The sequence below is a fragment of the Jaculus jaculus genome, chromosome 17 (genome assembly GCF_020740685.1).
Source record: "Jaculus jaculus isolate mJacJac1 chromosome 17, mJacJac1.mat.Y.cur, whole genome shotgun sequence".
Lineage (NCBI taxonomy): Eukaryota > Metazoa > Chordata > Mammalia > Rodentia > Dipodidae > Jaculus > Jaculus jaculus.
The window spans coordinates 952752-961582 of NC_059118.1; the positions used below are offsets into that span (position 1 = coordinate 952752).

Consider the following 8831-nt stretch of genomic DNA (forward strand, 5'->3'; position numbering starts at 1 on the left):
TCCCTCTGCTGCTTTCAGAGGTGCCCACCTCCACCAGGTATTGATGGTGATTCTATGCTAGGGCTGGTGGATGTGTTTGCTACTTTTCTTGTTGCTGTCACAAATTACCTAACAAAAGCCATTTAAAGAAGAAAAGGTTCATTTTGGCTCACACTTTGAGGGTGTAGTCTATCATGGTGGGAAAGGAATGCTGGTTGGGTCATGATGCAATTAGTCACATTGCATCCATAATCAGGAAGCAGAAAGAGATGAATGTTGTCCTCTTTTTTTTTTAAAATATGGAATGCTTCACGAATTTGTGTGTCATCCTTGCGCAGGGGCCATGCTAATCTTCTCTGTATCGTTCCAATTTTAGTATATGTGCTGCCGAAGCGAGCACTGTCCTCCTTTTTAATCTAGTCTAGGACCCCAGCCCACAGAACAGTGCCATCCACATTCAGGGTTGGTCTTCTCACTTAATCCAATTCAGAACTTCCTCCCAGATATGCCCAAAAAAGTTTGTCTACTAGGTGATTCTACACTTGATCTTAGTCAAAATGCCGAGAAGCAATCCTAGGTGATTCTAGATCCTGTCAAGTTGACAATTAATAGTAACCATCACAGTGGATATCTTCAGATCTGACCCAGGGACTCTGGACACACATTGTCATCAGCCAAAAGAAACACAAGAGGGCCTAGGGCCATGAGGCAGCTGAACAGAGGAATGAATGATGTGGTAGGTGAGGCTGGGCTGGGGAAACTCGGCTTCATGCTCATGGCTGACTGCAAGGTCCCTCTACTTAGGAGAGGGCCGTGGCTGAGGTATTGGGATCACGAGGGAAACAGAAAGAGCAGCATGTGAGTCTCAGCTGTACCAAGTATGGGTTCCTGTGCTTTCTCCACGTCGTGCTCCCACATGAACTCAGCAGGCAAGTATGAGGTCAATTCCCAACACATGACACAGGATCGCTCTTCTCACACAGACAAAAGGTGCTAAAGAAACACGTAGGTGAAAAAGAAACAAATTTAATGAACATATGAAGGGAAGCGCAGCTTCCTTAGTCAGGTATGAAAACTAAAATTAGACACCATTATGCTCTTATCTCCCACCCCAAATTAAAGGAAATTCTGGTATAGTGAAGTTTTGGTAAAATGTACAGGCTTATCCGCAGTGAGAGGATGATGAGCTAATGCATCCATAGTACTTGGTTCACCAGTATCCAAAATCTGGTGTGGGGGTTAGAGAGATGGACCACTGGTTAAGGTGCTTGCTTGTAAAGCCTAATGACCAGGGTTTTATTCCCCAGTACCCATGTAAAGCCAGATGCACAAAGTGGCACATGCATCTGGAGTTCATTTGCAGGCAAATGACTTAACCATTAAAACCTAAATAGTATTAAAATTTATTGTTTTTTATTTCTTAGAGCAAGATAGAGTGAGAATGGGTGCACCAGGGCCTCTTGCCTCTGCAAATAGCTTCAGACACATGCACTACTTTGTGTATCTGGCTTTATGTGGGTTCTAGGTAATCAAACCCAGGTGAACAGGTTTTGAAAGCAAGCGTCTTTAACCACTGAGCAATGTCCTCAACCCAAAGAAGTATTTGTTTTTTAATTTTTTTATTTTATTTTAGAGAGAGAATGCCAGGGCCTCAGCCACTGCAATTGAACTCCAGACTCTTGCACCACCTAGTGGGTATGTGCGACCTTGGGCTTGCCTCACCTTTGTTGGTCTGGCTTATGTGATATCTGGAAAGTTGAGCATGGGTCCTTAGTCTTCGCAGGCAAGCACCTTAACCACTAAACCATCTCTCCAGCCCAAGAGTATTTGTTGCTAGCCCTGGATGAGCCATAAATACCACACCTGCCAGAGCCCAGGGAACTCTGCAGAGGAAGAGGCAGTGATTGTGCTGTCACTGCTATCCTATAGAGATGGCAGTAGACACCAAGGAGACACAGAACATGTCAAAGCAGGAATAAGAGGCTGTTGAGAATTTGAGACTGGAGATTTCTGTCACATCCTCCAAGCTTCAGGAAACACTGTGGAAGAGGGGGCAGCAAGAATGTTAAGAGTCACAGTGTGGGAAGGCATACCATGGGACACTGTCCTCCCAACATGAACTAACTGGTGCATTCATGAACTCACAATGGTTACTGATAGCCCCACAAGCCCTGCACTGTTCTGAACCCATAGGCTTTTTTTTTTTTTTTTTTTTTTTTTGCTGTTTTGTTTTGATTTTTCGAAGTAGAGTGTCACTCCAGCCCAGGCTGACCTGGAATTCACTATGTAGTCTCAGGGTGGCCTTCAACTCACAGAGATCCTCCTGCCTCTGCCTCCCAAGTGCTGGGATTAAGGGTTTGCACCACCACTCCCAGTCCATATGCATTTTCTCATAGAATATGGAGAAGGACAAAAGGAATTAGACAACAAAAGAGAGAAAGAACTACTTTGAAAGAGGAGGGTCCTCAGTGGAATGGGAATGGGAGATGGGACCTAAGAGGATAATATGATGGGAACATGACCAAATTACAGTATGCTTATGTATTAAAGTTCTCAATAAGGAAGGAAAAAAAGAATATTTATTAATTTGGGGATAGTGGCACGTGCCTAAAACCCCAGCATTTAGGAGGCTGAGGCAAGAGTATTACAAGTTCAAGGCCAACCTGGGCTACATCTACTATATGCATGCATACACACACACACACACACACACACACACACACACACACACACACACAATCTTATTACAAATGGTCTTGAGACCCATTCCAGATTAATGCTAGCTGAAGTAGCCCTACAGTCAATGGTGTATATACCTTGAATCAATCCTGATCCATAACCAGGTGTGACAGACAGTGCAGAGGTAGTTGGGAGATTTAGATATGCTGCTGTCTTGATTTTCCCTCAGACATACTAAGATATGCTGCTCAGTGTGCAGACAAAACCTGTCAATGCCCTATGCCCAGGACCATTAGATATGCCCAGAGACACATTCACAGCATATTCCTATACATTAAAAAGTCTGCACAGCTTCCAAAAAGCACGTTTTTTTTTCTCTATTTTACAATACCTATCAGAGACACTAAAATCAGTTTAGATTTCCTAGACTTTCTGTTGGTAGCCTCTACTTAAATATTTATTTCCTGGGGCTGGAGAGATGGCTTAGTAGTTAAGGCACTTGCCTGCGAAGCCCAAGGACCTAGGTTGGTCTTCCCAGAACCCACTTAAGCCGGAGGCACATGGGTGCTTACAAGTCTGGAGTTTGTTTGCAGTGGCTACAGACCCAGGCATGCCCATTATCTCTCTCTCAAATAAATAAATAATTTATTTCTTGCCTTATTACATAGGCAACTCCTAGATGGCGAGGCCAATCTAAAGCATTGGCATAGGCTGGCAGAGACAAAGGGGGTGATCCAGTGCAGTATCCCCTTCTCTCTTGATAGCAATGTCATCCAAATGAATCCTGAGTCCACAAATGTTGAAGGCTTGTCTGATTCCAATGAACAAACTCTTGGTTGAGGGCCCAGAATTTCTCAATAAATGGCCAATATCTCCATAAATTCTGTTGTTTGATTCAAAAGCTTCTGTTTGTGGGCGCAGGTACAAAAATATCCAAATGGTAATCACTACCTCTAAGGCTTCGACAGCAGCCTACACATTATAGCATTATTTTATGGACATATCACATTGAAGAGACTCCACATTTCCCAAGAGGATAGTTCTTCCTTCTGGCCTTACTGTGCTTCCTGCTGAGAGGGCTGGGTAGAGTAGTAACTCATACACCTGTGAGGTGGGCAAGTCATTATACAGATTTTATAAAATAAAATGAAGTAAATATTTTACTACATGTATTAGTCAGACTTCTCTAGAGGAACAAAATTGATAGAATGAATTGTATTAAAAGGGAATTTATTGGATTCTCTTATGGCAGTCCAACAATAGCAGGTTGCAGGCCTGACAGTTAAGGAACCCAGTAGCTGCTCCAGGAGGCTGGATGCCTCAGAAGTCCCGGTGCAGCACTGGGTCTGAAGGCTTCCTGGAGAGCCGCTGGTGTTCAGTCTGCACAAATCTTCATTCCGCGCTGGAAGGCAGCAAGCAGCACTGGCAGCCAGGTAGGAAGAAGGTATTCTTTTTTCCCCAGAACTTCCTTAGACCAACCCCCTCTCCCAGAGAGGCTGCCCACTCCAGGGGAAGGGCTCACCTTGGGGGAAGAACTTCCTCCTTCAGTCAATCCACTCCAGAGGAATGTCTGTAGACTCCTAAAGAGATCAAGTTGACAACAAAACTTAACCAGTACAATACGTAAATGTATTTCTAGACATATATAAAATGAAAATATAAAATACAGGAGACTGACATCCAGAGTGGTGCCAGCTTCCTGCAAAACATCATGGAAATACTTGCAACAGCAAAAGTGAGCTGATTGCTTTGTGCAGTAAGGGAGGTGGCAGCTTCAGAGTGGGCCATGCTAAGGCATCAGTCTTATGCAAGCTGGGAAATCAGTTTATGAGGTGAGTCTTTAATTGGAGAGAACTGGCTGACTTGGACTGAGTTCTTGATATAATGGGAGGCACAGAGATAGGAAAGGTCTGAATGAACTTTATTTATTATTATTATTATTGGTTTTTCAAGGTAGGGTATCACTCTGGCCCAGGCTGACCTGGAATTCACTATGTAGTCTCAGGTGGCCTCAAACTCACAGCGATCCTCCTACCTCTGCCTCCCGAGTTCTGGGATTAAAGGCATGCACCACCACACCCAGCTAAATGAACTTTAAAGGTCAATATTCCTTAATAAATCCAGGCAAGAGCTGGAGAGATGGCTTAGCTGTTAAGGTACTTGCCTGCAAAACCAAAAGTCCCAGGTTCAATTCCACAGGACCCACGTAAGCCACATGGACAAAGTGGCACATGCATCTGGAGTTTGTTTGCAATGACTGGAAGCCCTGGTGGGCCCATTCTTTCTTTCTCTCAAATAAATAATTTTTTTTTTTTAAGTCCAGGTAAGTGGTCTGATGCTCTGAGAAAGGGCTGTTTGTCCAGGTGGAGACTGGTTGATGACAAAATTCAGACAAATGGAGCTTTGGGGAACAAGATTTTTGTAAATTCATCTACCTGGGCAGGGATTTCCCACAGTGGAGAGGTAATTTGGATGTAAATAATCCTTGTACTCAGTCCTGCTAAGTGTAGGGCTGCAGGTGGCCTCCTTCTCAGACTAGTCCACAGTTCCCCCCTTCCCCATGGAAGTTGGCTCTGCTAAACTTCACCTGTCCCTTGTCTCACACCCCAGTGCCATTCTTAGTAGTATGGGGCTGAGCTTGCTTGCTCAGATTTTGCTACAGGGTCTCAGAAATCTCTGTTCTGGGCACCACTCATGACGGAGGAGTCCAGGCTGGGGGTGGGTGAAGTGCTCCAGGTACAGTCATCAGGAGGGTGATTGTGGCTGTGGAGGGAGTGAGCCCCAGGGAGACTTTGCTACACTGAATGATGGTCTTCTCAAATGCAGGCCTGCTTGGACCTTATTTGGAAACAGGCTCTTTGCACAGGTAACATCTAATGGTGACATCATCCTGGATTAGCATGGGCTCTAAACCATATAAGGTCATGAGCGCACACTGATGTGATGCTGAGGATGCAAAAACCATGGTTTTCACCTCAACGGGAAAAAGAGGTAGCTTATTTAGGAGTCATATATGAGTGATCATGGCCCTAGGACACAGGTTTAGATCACCCTGCATTCCATGTTCCTCTGTGGTAACAGTTTCATGAAGTTTTCAAGTAACAGAACTAAGAATGTCATAGATCAAAACAATCAAGTCCATGGATTATTATATAGGCAGGTTAGGGCAAAGTGGGGAGAGCTCTGGCTATGTTTTCAGGTGCTATCTGAAGACATTCTTGGCAGAAGCTAGGGGTCCATTCATACACTCCAAAGGGTTTACCTAATAGTTACAGAATGTTAGGTAACACACAGAAGTGGGCAATACATGGCTATTTCAGGGGGCTAAGATAGCCCAAGATAGTTTAGCTGCAGGCCTGCAACATCACAGCTCCACACAATCACTGAAGTGCTGATCAGAGGGTTATCCTTGAACACAGTTTCTTCCTGGAAGTTCAGTTCACAGGCCTGTGCTGACAGAAGCAGAAACTAGAGAGCTGCAGCTATGAAGCAGGAATGTCAGGGTTGCCAGGTAAGGCCAGAAGGTGGGAAGAAGCAAGGAAGGATTCTCCCCAAGGCCTTCTTAATGAGATGGGACCCCTTGATTGTGAATTTATGGCATCTGTGAAGAAAACATTTCTGTTGTTATAAGTCCCTACCTGCAGTATTTTGTGACATGTCACATACCTCCAGACTTGCCTGAGTGGAGGCATGGTACCAAGTGAGATGGACAGCCTCCTAGGGCTGCCAAGGGTGGGGCAATCTGATGAAGGCAGGTGAAAGCTTTCCTTCCAGAGCTTTTGTTTTGTGTTGTTTTTTCAAGGTAGAGCCTCACTCTAACCCAGGCTAATCTGGAATTCACTCTCAGGCTGGCCTCAAACTCACAGCAATCCTCCTACCTCTGTCTCCCGAGTGCTGGGATTAAAGGCATTTGCCACCATGCCCAGCTTCTTTCATAGCTTTTCACAGTAGACTGCTTAGCCAACATTCAAGAAGGGTCACTTTAAAAACATGTCCATTACTCATATCAGTTTTTGGAAAAGCTTCAAAATATAGCATCCCTCTGTGCCTCTCAATTCTCCCTTTCAGAGGGTACAGTTTCAGGCCCCACCAGCTACACAGGAAATGGAACCATTCCCTGTTAGTGCTTGGTGACAGATTGAGTGGGAGGGCAAGGCTCCATGTCTTCCCACCTAATAGGTGGGCTACGTCACAGCTACAGGGTTTCACTTAGGACAGGAACACTTAGAGATCTGGGCTACTTCAGAAACCTCCCAGCAGGAGCCAGCTGCTATTTCTATGCCTGTACTGAGCTCCAAGTTAACCCACCCATTTCTTACTGAGACCCAGGAGGTGTTCTGGCCTGAAATGGCTTGGCTTTTTTCCCCATCAGAAACATGTTTAATAAATAACTAATTTGGCAAGCACTGATTGGGCATTCATGTATGAATACCACAGTGACTCCTGTAGGGAAATCAAAAGATACAGGACATGAGGTTCCATCCTCTGGGGAATTGTTGGTTAAAATACTTCTTCTTTTTTTAAAATCTTAACTAGTGTGAAAATGCTTAAGTTTTCTAAAATGAATCCATATATGTTTTCTTTCCTACCTCCACCATCTTGGGAGAGAAACCCAAGATTCTGGGTATCTCTGTATCTGGCAGCCATGGTGCAGGGTTTTCAGGCATGCAAGATGGATAGGGGAGACTTATGGCAAATGAAGTCCATGAAACCTCAGCACAGATACATTAACACCCAAAGGGTTGTAGGCAGGACACAGATACCTGGCCAGATCTGTATAAGGAGAGTGTGTATGTGTATTGTGTATTTGAATTAGAAATGTGTGCTGGACATAATGGTATATGCTTATAATCCTAGCACTCAGAAGGTTAAAACAGAAAGTTTGCAAATTCAAGACCAACCTGGGATATATAGCAAAACACTGTCTCAATAAAAAAGGGGTGTACTTTATATATTTTATATAGAGAAAAGCTCTTGAACTTTTGAATTTATAGCTTTGTGAGTTTTGACAGGTATATATAGTATGTGACCATCTCCACAGTCAAGATTCTGAGCAATTTTATCCTGAAATCTCCTCAGGAGACATTTTTCAACATGGTTTCGGTAGAACAGTTTACCCAATCCCCAACCAAAATCCCAACCCCTCAGTACTCTGTCCTTTCCTGAAGTGTTTGAGGTTCTGAGGTAGCGTGTCCTCTTCCTGGTCCAGTCCACTTTCCTGAGAGCTGGAAGCAATGACGTCCCATTCTGCTTCATTAGTGTGGCTGTGGAGCTAATGGCACATTCCGTGCTCCTCCTGAGGCCAATGTTCGGGACCTGAATAGCACCCACAGTCAATAACTCCTCAGATCACTGAAGCAACTTCTGTGGGAGGAAGAAAATTCTTTGCTTCCCAGAGTGGTCACAGGCTCTTCCTTCCTCCTCCTCCAGCCAGATGTTCCCAGCTCATGAGAAACCATTTAATTGGTTTGGAGGTCACAGATCCTCTTCCAATTAGGGTCTCGTCATTCTGGCAGCCACCCACACTGGGGACAGTCAAGATGGGCTTGTAGGACAGACAGGTTTACCCTTAACAGTAGCAGCACTTAGCTACTGTATGGCTCGTTCAGAGGAGCAGATGGTGCCAAAGCTCTCAGTGCAGCTCCATCTCCAGACCAGATCGGGATGGAGCCCAACTGGGTAGCCTCTCCCTCCTCCAGGGTGGCCACCCTAAGGATGAGACAGGGCTGGCAGGGTGTGGAGGAGTCTTTCACACCTTACCTGTAGACTATGGAAGGAGTGTCACCTGCTGGGTCCGGTGGCCTATCCACTTCATCCTCCCCTGCAATGCTCACACCATGTTCACTCTGCCAGTGTCAATGCCAGGGAGAAGATCTGATGGTGACAAGGTAAGTGGCAAGAACACAATGAACAGGGAGGTGTGTGTGTGTGTGTGTGTGTGTGTGTGTGTAGGAGTATGTTTAACAAAATGTTCTCATGTGAGATCTTGCAAGAAAATGAAGTGGGTAGGGGAGACTTAGGGCAAATAAAGTCCATGAAACCTCAGCACAGATGGTACCTCCTCCTACCTGGAAATATGATTCTAACCAGCTTAAATGATGTCTGCTACACCCCCAGGGCCCTTAGAATCATCTGCTATGGGCCTTGGAGTGATTTCAGTCAGGCACCACACC

General features: G+C 45.0%; 1 non-coding gene across 1 annotated transcript; it reads right to left on the reverse strand.

Annotated features, from left to right (window-relative positions):
* Window positions 1-272: 272 nt before the first annotated feature.
* On the reverse strand, window positions 273-379 carry LOC123455720. The gene has a single exon (XR_006634095.1). It is a non-coding gene; the product is annotated as a U6 spliceosomal RNA (small nuclear RNA).
* Between the last annotated feature and the right edge of the window lie 8452 nt (window positions 380-8831).